Here is a 12,898-nt window from a genome sequence, read left to right as displayed (position 1 = left end):
CCAGAACACACTGTCCCTCAGGGGAAATGGAATTTTGCCTTGAATTTGACACTCTGACTTGATCTTGCACATCAGCATCTGACAAAGAACTGTTGACCCATCTGTAAGAGTTCCTCCAACCAACGAGCAGGGAAAGTCTCTCAGGCTACCAGATCACTGGCCAGTCCTAAGAAAGAAGAGAAATGTTGAATTTTCCTTTTTGGTTGCTACCCATTAGGTTTCTGGGACAAAAATCTAAGGAAGGAACAATTGCTGAAAATGGTGTTATCTGGACATGTGATAAATCAAACGTTTCTCTTTGTGACCTCAGGCAGCAAAGATTAAATTGCCAACTATTTGCAAACCAAAGTTGTTAAAATTGTACAAATAATGAAAAGTTTATTTCAATTGCCAAAATATGACCTAAAAAGAAAGAAAGAGAATTTCTCTGATGGACTAGGATTCATGCATTTATTTATCCAAGATATGCATATGCTAGACGCCAGAGATACTGGTGGGCATTAGTAAAATAACAACTTATTTTTAGCAAAAGTTACTTGCAAAATATTAAGTCTTAGATACTCTTGGTAGGAAGCAGATATGTTTCTTGGTTTTCAGTTCTTTGGAGAACTTTAGATATAGTCTTACCTGAATTTGTTCCAATAATTTAATATTTGTAAATCTAACTGGTGTATCGCCTTACACTGATACAACACTGTCAGTGTTTAGAAATAAAACGAGCCAGGCAGCAAGTCAAAAGAAGTACTCCTGCTGCTTATTTGCTGAAAAGTGGTTCATTTTCAGCTTTTCTTAAAATGGGAATGCATCTTGCTTATTCCAGTCAGAAGGGGAAAAGCTATGCACAAACCCCACCAAAAACGCTGTGAGAAAACTTATTTGCTCAGGGTCTGCAGGATTGTTGTTTGAATAGCTGTACATTTCATTAGAAGGGACTCTAATTTGGAGGGAAGAATAATCCAGTTGTCTGCAGACTCCAAAGTTCTGTCTGATTAACCACTGATTAGCATTAACTGAGAGGAAAGATCTGCTATCAAAATTCACTCTAGCAAAACTGGAATTGAAAACCATAACAATGAAAACTGCAAGTGTTTTCTTAGTGCCGTGCTGTGTTCTTTGAAAGCACCAGAGAATCCTTTCAGCCTTTCTGGTGTGGGAATGCAGGCTTTTCTCTGGAGGAGGGCACATTCATGAGGGAGGGCACACACGGTGAGTGTTAGCCAAGGGCCCAGCCTGGGAGCCGATCCCAGGGTGAAATGGAGATGAGCTCAGCACTTATTCTGCTGGCTCTGTTGGTATTGCTGTGATTTTTATTTCCTTCACTCATGGGTTTTGTGGGAAAATTGACGATAACACTCAGAAGGGTTGGATTCCAATTATCTGAAGAATTGTGAGAGCTCGGCACCGTTTCTGAGAGCCGTGATCTTTCTGGGCATTTTGATCGTGCCAATAATTTTCAGTCTCTCTTTGGCAGCCTATGCCCAGGAGGCCCCACGGAAGAGAGGAGGATGATTCTTCAGGGAAGCTCTGTTGTAGACCACTCAGTGAACGTGGGCCCTGTCAAACTATTTTGTTCACCTCTCTTACTTAAACTTAAACTGCTGGCTGAATCTTCTAAAAGTTCAAGTAAAAACTCATATAATTAGCAAAAAATTTATACATGGTGATGCATAACATAGAAACTGTCTTATAAGCACTAATTTGAAAAAGAAAAATAAGTGTAATGTTAAGGGAAAATGTATATAGAGATGCAGTGGGTTGCTGAAGGAGCAGTGATACTTTTTTAAAAAGCTGTTGAGACAGGTTTTTTTGTATTGGCCAACAGTTGCTATTAGGACATTGGGTCGCAAGTGCAAGCAGAAATCTAGAGCAAATTAGTTTAGGCAAAAAAGCAATTGATTATGGGTCCAGCCATAATCCATGGTCCACTGCTGGATCCAGGAGCTCCAACGATATTGTTAGCAGTCTCTCCTACACCTCCTCCCATTCTCCATCTCTGATCTGCTTTTCTCTATGTTGGCTTCATCCTCAAACAAAGCATTCTTCCCATTGTGTTGGAAAGGTGGCCATCACCAACTCCAGGCTTATTTCAGCCAGGCTAGTAACCTCAAGGAAAAAGGTTGCCTTCCTCCAAGTGGTTTCCAGGAAAGTCATGGAAATGACATTGATTGGCCTGACTGGGGAGGTGCCCATCCCGGCACAACTGTAGGGTTGTGCTTCACTTAACCATACTTAGATCATGGGCCCAACACAGAACTGGAAGATTGGGTCAGCATCTCAGGAAACAAAACTGTGTGTAGTTAGAAAGTGTTTGGAGTGGTTCCCAGAATGCTAAACGGTATGCTCTTAGCAAAAAGAGGAGGGAAAGGACGTTGATCAGGTAAACACAACTGTTGGCAAGAATTAGAGACACGTTCAAGTTACCGCCAGTGATGAGATTCTATTGCAAGAACTCATGTGAGAAATAAAGGAGGGCAGAAAACCATCTCAGCAGTCTTCATGGAGAAATGAAGCATAGTTCCCAATTCAGCTGCAGCTTGAGTCGTCTGGCTGCAACTCCAGAACAAAAAAGTCACTCTAGAAACTGTCACATCCTAGAGTCACAGAGCAGATAGTAGGATGCATTTATGTGCTTCTCTCTTCTGCTCTGTAGCTACGAACTCATTTCTGCTCTTCACTTTTCTCCCTCTAACGGCTTCTGTTTGTTGCTTTCTCTCCATGTGTTTCTCTTCTGTGCTGCTACAGTGATTTCTGCATTCAACATATTTCCTTCCATTTTCTTTAGAATTTCTCTATGGTTCTTTTTCTAACAATTTTTTAGTTGAGTAGCTCATTACTTTCCCCTTTTTTTTTTTTTTGGTTTCCTAAAATATGCAATTAAGGGTATAAATTATCCTCTAAATTCTACGCTAGCTGTATCCCACAAGTTTTCACATATAGTGCTTTCTGTGTCATTCAGTTCCAAGTATTTTATAATTCTTATTATCATTTTTTCTTTATTTTACAACTCCTAAAAAATTATTATGGAGGTATACTATACATAGAGTAGAGTGTACAATTCTTAAGTGAGCAACCCAATAAAATTTACATATGTATACACCTGTGCATAGCTACTGCCCAGAACGAAGTATAGAACATGTCCAGCTTCCCAAAGAGCTTATGCCCTTCCCCAGTAAATACACCCCTAAGGTAACTACTATTGACTTTAATATTGTGGATTAGTTTTACCTCTTTTTGAACATCATCTGAATTGGAATCATGTATTCCATTTTGTGACTGTGAGATTTATCCATGTTGTAGCAACAGTTGGTTTTTCTTTCCTCTCCATTACTGGGATTAAATATATCCATTTGTTCATTCTACTTTTGATGCATATTTAGTTTGTTTCTAATTTGGGGCTGTTATGAATAAAATTACTACAGATGTTCTTATAAACGTCCTTTGATGGATGTGTGTACTTGTTTCTCTTGGATATATAACTAGTAGCAGAACTACTGGGTCATAGCGCTGACATATATTTAGCTTTATTAAATGCTTCCAGTTTTCCATAGTGGTTTTCACCAACTTACACTCTGACCAGTAATGTGAGAGGGTTCTCATCATTTCACAGGCCATTCATATTTGGTATTGTCCACTTTCTTCTTCTTTTAAAATTTTAGCTATTCTGGTTGTATGTATAGTATCTCAGAGTCATTTTAGTCTGCATTTCCCTGCTGACTGTAATGTTGAACACCTTTTTCATATGCTTGTTGGCCATTTGCATATCTTTTTTAATGAACTATTTATTCAGACTTTTTGCCTGTTTGTAAATTGGATTGTTTGTCTTCCTAAAATTGAGTTGTGAGAGTTCTTCATACACCCTGGATGTGAGTTCTCTGTCAGTTATACACATTATGAACGTTTTTCCTAGTCTTTTCACTCTCTAAATGGTCTCCTTTGATGAATTAAAGTTTATAACTCAGCAAAATCTAACATTTTTCTTTCAATGATAGTGCTTGCTGTATCCTGTTTAGGAAATCTTTACCTACCCCAAGGTCATGAGTTTTCCAATTTATGAAAGTTTTCCAATCTCTTTTTATTTAGGCCTGCTTAAATTACTTATTGATGTTTTATTTTTTTCCAGGGTTTATTTCTGGATGTTCGATTTTTTTTAGCTATCAAAAATAATATTTAAAAAATTTTTGTACTCTTCCATTCTTGTTAATATTACAGAGAAATGTATATTGACCTTGCACCCAGTAACCTTATTAAATTCACATGTGAATTTAAGTAAGTTGTTTTTGTGTGGTGGGGATGGCTTGGATATTCTACATCCACATTCATGTTATGTGTAAATAATGACAATTTTTATTACTTCCTTTCCCAACTCTACGCCTTTTATTTCTCCTTGCCTTTCGGCACCCATGAATTTTTTGTAATGTGCTTCTAAAAATTCTAAAACATACGAAGGTATCTTCTCTCTTTATATTGTTAGTTTCTCATTTTGCTGCACTCTTTTTGGAAAACAAGTTTTATGACATCAATTCTTAGGAATTTATTAAGCCCTGCTTTGTGGCCTAGTACATGATGAATTCTTGCATATGTTCCATGTTGCTTGGTTCCCAGATTCATGTGTCTAACGGTGGAGGGAGATGCACCATTTATCGGCCGCTGGCTTCAGGCACATGCCATATCCTGTAAGACAGCGTCCTAACCTTGAGGGTGCTTTCCTTGAGCAGGTGCCAGAACTGTGTCTTCAGTAGGCTGTGTGCTGCTCTTCTCATAGTCCAGTCGCTAACTGGAGACAGGGCACAGGGCAGGGTTGGTGAATCACAGTCGTGTGAACTCATAGTCATACTTTCTTTGCTGTAAAGTGTGTCTCCATACTATGACTCAGTGGTCAAGGGCCCACTCATTTCCCAATAAGTGCCCCTATTTTAATGTAACAAACTTCATAGGTTTGAGCATTTCACTGATGCTGCAATCTTTATAATCAGGCCCTAGGCTTGGTCCTCAGGCACATCTTTCTTCAACTATCAGAAATAAGATACTCTTTTAAAGCGGCTATCAAAATTTTCTAACATAACCAGAGTTCTCATTCGATTATTTAAATTCTCCTTTTCCTTACATCTGCCCTCTAGGCACATCAGAATAACCCAGAGGACAGCATCATCCCTAAAATCATTATTGTTGTCACACAATCAAGTTCCACACCTCCTTGATTTCCTCCTTGACCTTGCCCTTCTGTGTCATCATCATATTTCAAACACCTATCTCACTGCCCCGAAAACAGGAGTGCTCATTTATAAAAAGCCAGCTTTTAGTTTTCCCAGAAATGATTGCACTCTGCTATCTACTGCTACGCTGCTCCAGCTTTGTTGTTGTGTTGTTGTTTTGCATCGCTGGGATTGGCTTCAGTTAGGGAACTTTTCCCTCAATCTCAGGGGAAAATCAGTCAGATCAATCAATCAAATCTCTTTTTCATATTTCTCCCACAGTGTCTCCTGAATTCTACTCAGTTGCCCCTGGCCAGTATCTTTCCATCTTCTACTCTACTGACTCATATCCTCTTCCATCCTATACCTATCCCAACAGGTGCCAGTCAGCCATTACCCAGCATTCTGTTTCATTTCTGGCCACCACCATCTTTTATCTCAGTTACTATAATAAACTTTCAGTTGGTCTCCTTGTCTCAATTTTCACCTCTCTAATCCAGTATTTATATGGAAGCCAGAATGCTCTTTTCACAATACAACTCTCATTAGGTTCTTTCATGCTTAAAACTTTCCAATGGTTCTACACTGCCCTGGGAAAAAGTCCAAATCTATTAACACAACTTTCTGGAAGCTTTGTAATACACTCACTAACCACTTTTCATCCTCATCTTTCTTTTCTTATCTTGGTCCCTTGAGCAAAGATTTTGCTTAGATATTTCAGCTCCGCTACTGTAAATTCCAGATGAAAAAGAGACAATTGAATGTTTGTGCCTGGGCAGAAGTATTAGAAAGGTAGCAGCACCCTCTAGTGGCCAATATGGTGTTGGTGGGGCCCATTAGTGAATGTTGAAGGTGAGAATGAATCTGAAAGCCTCACAGTGTGTTTACAGGGTCACCAGCCCATTTACAAGTGGAACTTCTTTCTCCATTGCTTCTTGCATTTTGGAGAATGCAGAATCAATGTTCCCAAGGACGGTGGTGTATTTGTCATTGTCTTCAACGTCTATTTTTTAAAACACAAAAATATTTTTCAAATGCGTATTTAAAATATTGCCCCATATTCTGCTTATAACCTAAAATCTTTACAGTGCTGAGAAATGACTTTGGAGAGGGAAAAATATGGTCTGACTACAGCTTTCTGATGAGCTGACAGCATAGTGAAGTGGATTCCCGGCTTCCAAAATTTCATGTTTTCCATTGAGCCATTGGTAAGAGACTAGTGGCTTTGAAATCTGTTCTTTTCTTGAGACACAAATGTGATTTACATGGTTGGCCAACATCAGGGGTTCCTTGTGGTTTTGTTCTTTATTCACTATCTGATAGGCAGTCACTCCCAGCAAGATTCTGAAGAGGTCACATCATTTTTAAAATTTCAAGTGTATTGCTTCCTGTGGAAAAATTATATGCTTTAGTAAGTACTCACAGATTTGGGTGCTCACAAGAGTCTGAATATGTCCCCTTTCTGAATATCCCTGTGACTATCTTCAAATAGATTAAGGAACTGTGAAGAATAATGAATAAATGTGCCCATTTGACTTTCTCTGAAATATCTTCTGAAATAACAGAGAGATCATCTAAGTCTTTACTAGGAAGCAATCTGTGGGGGTTGGGCAAAAATATAGGTATCCCTCACTTTCTGAATTCTCACCATCTGAAGATTACAAACAATTTTACTCCTAATTCACTCTGAATGAAAATCCACTGTAATAAATCTGCATGTATCTGCCAGCCAAAATATGTATGTTAAGTTTCCCATCTGGAGCAGAGGCTGCAGAGTGCACTGCAGATCTAGCTCAGACTTTTTCCAGACAGAATGGATCTTTGCTCTCCTTGTTTTACTTTTGATCCTTTTGCTTCAGGTGAGGATTCTCAATCATTGACTAAGTCTTAATTGCCAAGTTGAGAAGACCGTCTACCTATCCCTTGAATTTAGACCTGAACAAACCTCTGGCATGTATCGCATCACTGAGCTCCTTCACTAGCTCACTCTCTCTCAAATTTCCCCCATCACCAAACCTCTACCAAGACCATGGTCCCTCTTCCCTTCCACCACCAAACCTCACTTGGGCAATTGGAAAGTAATTATTTTTTAAGTTTCCTCACTTTATAAAATTTAACGTCCTAAGTTTTATTACATATTTTAACATAGTTTGTTGTTGTTTATTCCTCTTCCAGAGCATATTCATTGCAGTGTAGAAGGAAAACATAACTCCTATCTGATACTGTTATGGTATCTTTGAGAGCTGCATCCCAACATACCATTGATGAGCCCAACAAGTATTAAAGAATTGGATGACTGATATTTTAAATGCACATCTTATGCAGATATGTTTAATGGATTTTTGTATAAGTTGAAGAGTGTAGTTAGTGATATTCAGTAAGACTGGTTGGACTTTTTGGTATGGCTATGGAGTGCATGATTATTTTTCCCATTTAAAATACTAGAATATAGAAAAAAAATAGTAGAATTAGAGGCTAACTCTAGTGTCTAAATTGCTACCCAGCATGCTTTCAGGAATATTTCAGATTCAGTTAATGAGGAATGCGGGCTGTTGAGAGAACAGTGAAAATGTTGACTTCTTTGGTCCCTACTCCCTCACTTCAGGTGCTGCCTGAAGTGTCATCTTCACCTCCACGTGTCCAAACACTTAATCCCAGAGCTTCCCTGATCTGCATCTGACACTGACACCGAGGAGGTCATAGCAGTGTCCCTCCCCTCTAAGTAAGCCTCATCATTTGAAACTTATTTGGTTTTAGGTTTATGTTATTTCTAACCTAATATCAACATACAGAAATAAGAGGAGACCCTGTATCTATAGGAGTAATAAGAAGTAAAGTTTTATTTTAATAGTAAACTTTTTGAAGGAGAGTTACCTGGAGAGCCTCTCCTGCATTTCGTGCCCTGAGCTGTGTGCTGTTTGGATACTATCTCATCTCATTCAGTCCTCTCAGCCACCTGCAAAATAGATATTATTACCTCCTTTTTATGGAAGAGGGAAATGGGTATCAGAAAGGTTAGGTCATTTGCCCAAGCTCACGCTACATTAATACGTCTACACGAGGAAGGGGTATGAGACTATCTAGGCTCCAAGACCACGTTTGGATCAAAATTTGCATTGCTGTGTTATCACTGTAAGCTGAGCAAATCACGGTTAATTTTTGAGGGGAGGGTAATATTTTGTAGTTACTAGTAAGAAAGTGTACCTGACATAAAGATGATGTGAGTTTATTTATTTTATGAAGTTTTTCACATACACACCTTTTTCTGATTGTTATACCGATCCTGGGAAATGAGGAAAAGAGAAACTAAAAATCCAGAAAAAAATTAAATTGCTACTTTCTAGATTATGAACCCTCCAAGGGCAAGCGTATGGATTTATTCACTTTCCAGTCTTTATCCAGTGGAGCAGACTGATTGCAAAAATGAACCAAGTTCTTCCCTCACACCCACCTCCCGCTTTTACGAAGTGTCTGTGGTGGTTCTGTACTGTATGAAGTTAGCTAAGCTGGAACTAGTCTATCCTAGCATTCCACTCCCCACATCGTTGGAGGTTAGTGAGCCACAGGAGAGATTTTGAAAGACAGAAGCGATGAAGCAGCCGCGATATTCCTTTTTACACCTGAAGTTTCTCTGACTCTGAGCCAGATGCACATTTAACTCCATGAAGAACACCAGCTTTTCCTGTGCATCATCCATCATCAAAGTTGGAGGCTTGGAGGCAGTGAGAAAGTGATGTGGGTTGTGGCCCCACCCTCCCAGGTCCAGTTCCTTCTTCTTCTTCCACTCCGTATCCATCTTTCCTTTTTGACTGCTTTATCAGCAGACCTCAGGCTCCAGGACCAGATGAAGCAGCAGCCTCCCATGGACTGTTTACCAGCTCCCACAATTAATAAAGTCAAGTTCCTATAGTCGATTCCTTATTTTATATATATGTATATACACGTATATTTACATTTATAGAAATATAAAATATATTTATATTCAGTATAGTATATATGTGTTTTTATTGTTGTTGGCTTATTCTTCTACTGGTTCTGCTTCTGTAATGGAGCCCGGACTGACACAATGTCTTTGCAGCTCCCCTCTGTCCCTGAATCTGGGCTGGCCTTGTGATTTGACTTTGATTAACAGAATGACGCAAAAGTGACAGGGCCCAGTACTAAGCCTGGGCCTCAAAAAGCCTTGCACATTCCCTTGGAACTCTGTAACTGCCATGTGCACTGTCCAGGGCAAGCCTGCTGGAGGTTGAGAGACTACCACATAGAGGGGAGACCAGTTGTCCTAGTTGAGGCCATTCTAGACCAGCCTGTAACCAACTGTCCCATCAAAATATGAGCAAGCCCAGCCAGGAGAAGTGAAGCTGCCTACCCAACCCCCAGCTGACCAGAGATGACCCACCAGCTAACCTGTAGTCTCTCAAGCAGGAATAAACACATATCGTTTAAGCCACACATTTTGAGGTGTTTTTGTTTCCCCCACAATAATGGCTAACTGATGCATCCAGCATATTAATTTTTCCTCCTTTCATTGCAAAATATAACACACATACAGAAAAGTACATTAAAATAAATAAGCCTAACAAGTAATTATAAAGTGAAAATGCATGTAACCACCCCCAGGCCAAGTAAAGGAACATTCCCAGCACCAAAGAAGCTGCCACCTTCCCCAACCAGTGTTGCTTCTCACCTATGACCCTATCCTTCTACACTAAAGTGACATTTGAGAAAATTTGTTCTCTTCCTTCTTTGGATAGCTTCCCATGAATTAGGGAAAACAGTACTGTTTAGTTTTGCCTGTTGTCAGCCTTTATGTTCTGTATGATTTTTTTTGCCAAGTTTCTTTTGCATTATCAGATCCCCTCATGTTGTCCTGTGTAGCTGCATCTGTTCATTTCATTGCTATGTAATGTTCCACTTTATGACTGCACCCAAATTTATGGCTATTTGGGCTACTTCCAGTTTGGGACTATTATTAGGATTTGGCTTTAAATATTCTTGTATAAATATGCTGGTATACCAATACATAAATGGCTCTCAAAATTTTGATCCCAGAAACTTGAAAATTAAATAAAAGTTTTAAGTAAAAATGTTAAATTATAAAGATCTGAGGCAAAATATTTATTAATTCATTTAAAATAACAATAACAATAATATACAACAGAATATTACTCAGCCATAAAAAGAGTGAAATTGTGCCATTTGCAACAACATGGATGGACCTAGATGGTATTATGCTAAGTGAAATAAGTCAGGCAGGGAAAGACAAATATCATATGATCTCACTTATATATGGAATCTAAGAAACAAATGAACAAACAAAACAAAACAGAAACAGACATAACTACAGAGAGCAAATTGGTGGTTGCCAGAGGGGAGGGAGGTGGGAGGCTGGGCAAAATAGGTGAAGGGGATTAAGAAACACAAATATCCAGTTATAAAATAAATACAATAAATCACAGGGATGTAATACACAGCACAGGGAATACAGTCAATAACACTAGTAATTTTGAAAGGTGACAGACGGTTACTGGACTCGTGATCACTTAGTAACGTATTTGTCGGATCTCTATGCTGTACACCTGAAACTAACATAGTATTATATTTCAATTATACTTTGATTAAAAAAATAAATAAAATGGCAGTAATAAACCCACTACATGTTGTATTCATTTCCTGAGGTTGCCTAACAAATCACCACAAATGTGGTGACTGAAACAACAGGAGTGTATTCTCTCACAGGTGCAGAGGCCATCAGTCTGAAATTGGTGTTGCCGGGATGGTTCCTTCTGAGGCGCCAAGGGAGAATCTGCTCCACGCCTTCCTCCTAGCTGCTGGTGGCTCTGGGCACTCCTTGGCTTTCCGTGGCTTGTAGAAGTGTCACTGCAGTCCTTTTCTTTTTTGTCACATGGCATTCTCCCTGTGTGTCTCTGTTTGTGTGTCTCAAATCTCCCTCCCCTTTCTCTTATAAGGACACCAGTCATTGGATTTAGGGCCCACCCTATATCTCGGATGATCTCATCTCCAGATCCTTAATATCACCTGCATAAACCCCACTTTCAAGTAAAGTAGCAATCACAGGGACAGGGAGTTAGGACTTGGACATATACACAATTCAATCTACTTCATATGTTAACATAAATAATACATTTTTAAATGAAAAATGGCTGTATTTTCCCAATAAAAATTCAGCGATAAGAGTGATATTACTTTACATTTGTATAAATCTCTTTAACATCTAGATTCATACAAGAAGCTGAGTACTCACCTGCTTTTACAATCAGACTGTTACATATTGTTTTGGTTGAGATATCTGATGAAAATCCCCTCTCATATAGAAAATCCAGACCCTCTGAAGGGGTTTCTAGGCATCCTCAAGGTCTTTGGAGCACACTTTGAGAAACCACTGCTCTAAAGTGTATGAAGTATATGCAAAGTGGAATTTTTAGGCCATACATTATAACCTTGGTACTTTATTAGATAATGCCATGTTGTTTTCCAAAGTGGTTTGGAAATTTACATTTCCACCAGCAGTGTATGAGGGATAGTTATTTTACTTGCTAACCAATATCTGGTATTGTACTTTTAAAATTTTGCTTATCTGGTGGTGTGTACTGTACTGCATTGTGGTTTTAATCTTATTCATTCATTCTTTGTTGGTATTGCCATTTTACGTATGAAGAAACTGAGGTTTAGAAGACCTCAGTTGCTTCATACATAAGATCAAAAGTCAGAGTTTTAGAAAATAGAACCTATGTTTTCCACTTTGAAATTGTCTTCTTTCCATGCTCAGACACAAATTATACTTCTTTTTACAGTCTAGTTCTTAGGAAGGTGCCATCTCCCTAGATCGCATCTCCTCTGGGGCCTCTATTCCCCTGTGGAGGCTTTAGGCACCCCAGGCCACTAAAGGCCTTCTATTTCCCCCCTCATCAAAACACTCCACCTCCCCACCCCTATCCCCACTCCACCCTCATTCATGTCCCTGCCTGGTTCCTGCCCACCTGCCTCTATTTCCTTCTCATAAAACCCTCTATCCACCCTCTGCTGACTGTCTTAAAGTACATGGGCCTCACCATGGTTACTTGTAAAAAGAAGGTATAATACCTAATCGGTGATTATATGCACAAGAAAATGTATAATTTAAAAAATCAACACCTACTATTTTTTAAGCACTCCAACACAAACCAGTGGTGTGATCATAGGCAATTTATTCAATTTTTCTGATCCTGAATTTCCTCATCAGTAAAATAGGCATAATAATACCTACCTTATAGGGTGGCTTGAAGGACTGAAAGACATAATCTATGTGCTTAGCACAGTGCCCATAATAAGGAGTGCTCAAGACATGCTTATTTTCATTTAGCAAAAGCTTATGAAGCGCTTACTACATAACAACCACTCTTCTAGGGACTTTTTCCAAATAGTGAAGCCTTGTAATAACCTTCTGGGTTACGTACTATTATTGCCCTCATTTCACAGATGCAAAGACTGAAGCTGAAAGGTTAAGCAACTGGCTCAAGGTCACACTGCCAGTAAATAGAGTAGGGGTTAGAACTCCTGCAGTCTGGTGGTCACAGAATTCAAGCTCCTAGCTAAAATGCTTCCCGGCAATATTTTTTGGTTTACAAGAAAACTCTGAAAATTGCAAAGCGCTCTACCATAGTGATTAGCCCCCTACGGCAAAGTGAACTCTTTCTTCATCACTC

General features: G+C 39.1%; 1 long non-coding RNA gene across 1 annotated transcript in view; it reads left to right on the top strand.

Moving 5' to 3' along the window:
* The window catches only part of LOC116662672, a 56,196-nt gene extending 45,038 nt beyond the window's left edge, over positions 1-11,158 (top strand). The window contains exon 3 of the long non-coding RNA XR_004318654.1: positions 10,932-11,158. This is a non-coding gene — a long non-coding RNA (uncharacterized LOC116662672). The remainder of the gene's footprint in view (positions 1-10,931) is intronic.
* Positions 11,159-12,898: the final 1,740 nt, after the last annotated feature.

Source organism: Camelus ferus, chromosome 3 (assembly GCF_009834535.1).
Source record: "Camelus ferus isolate YT-003-E chromosome 3, BCGSAC_Cfer_1.0, whole genome shotgun sequence".
Lineage (NCBI taxonomy): Eukaryota > Metazoa > Chordata > Mammalia > Artiodactyla > Camelidae > Camelus > Camelus ferus.
This window is presented reverse-complemented; position numbering and strand designations above follow the sequence as displayed.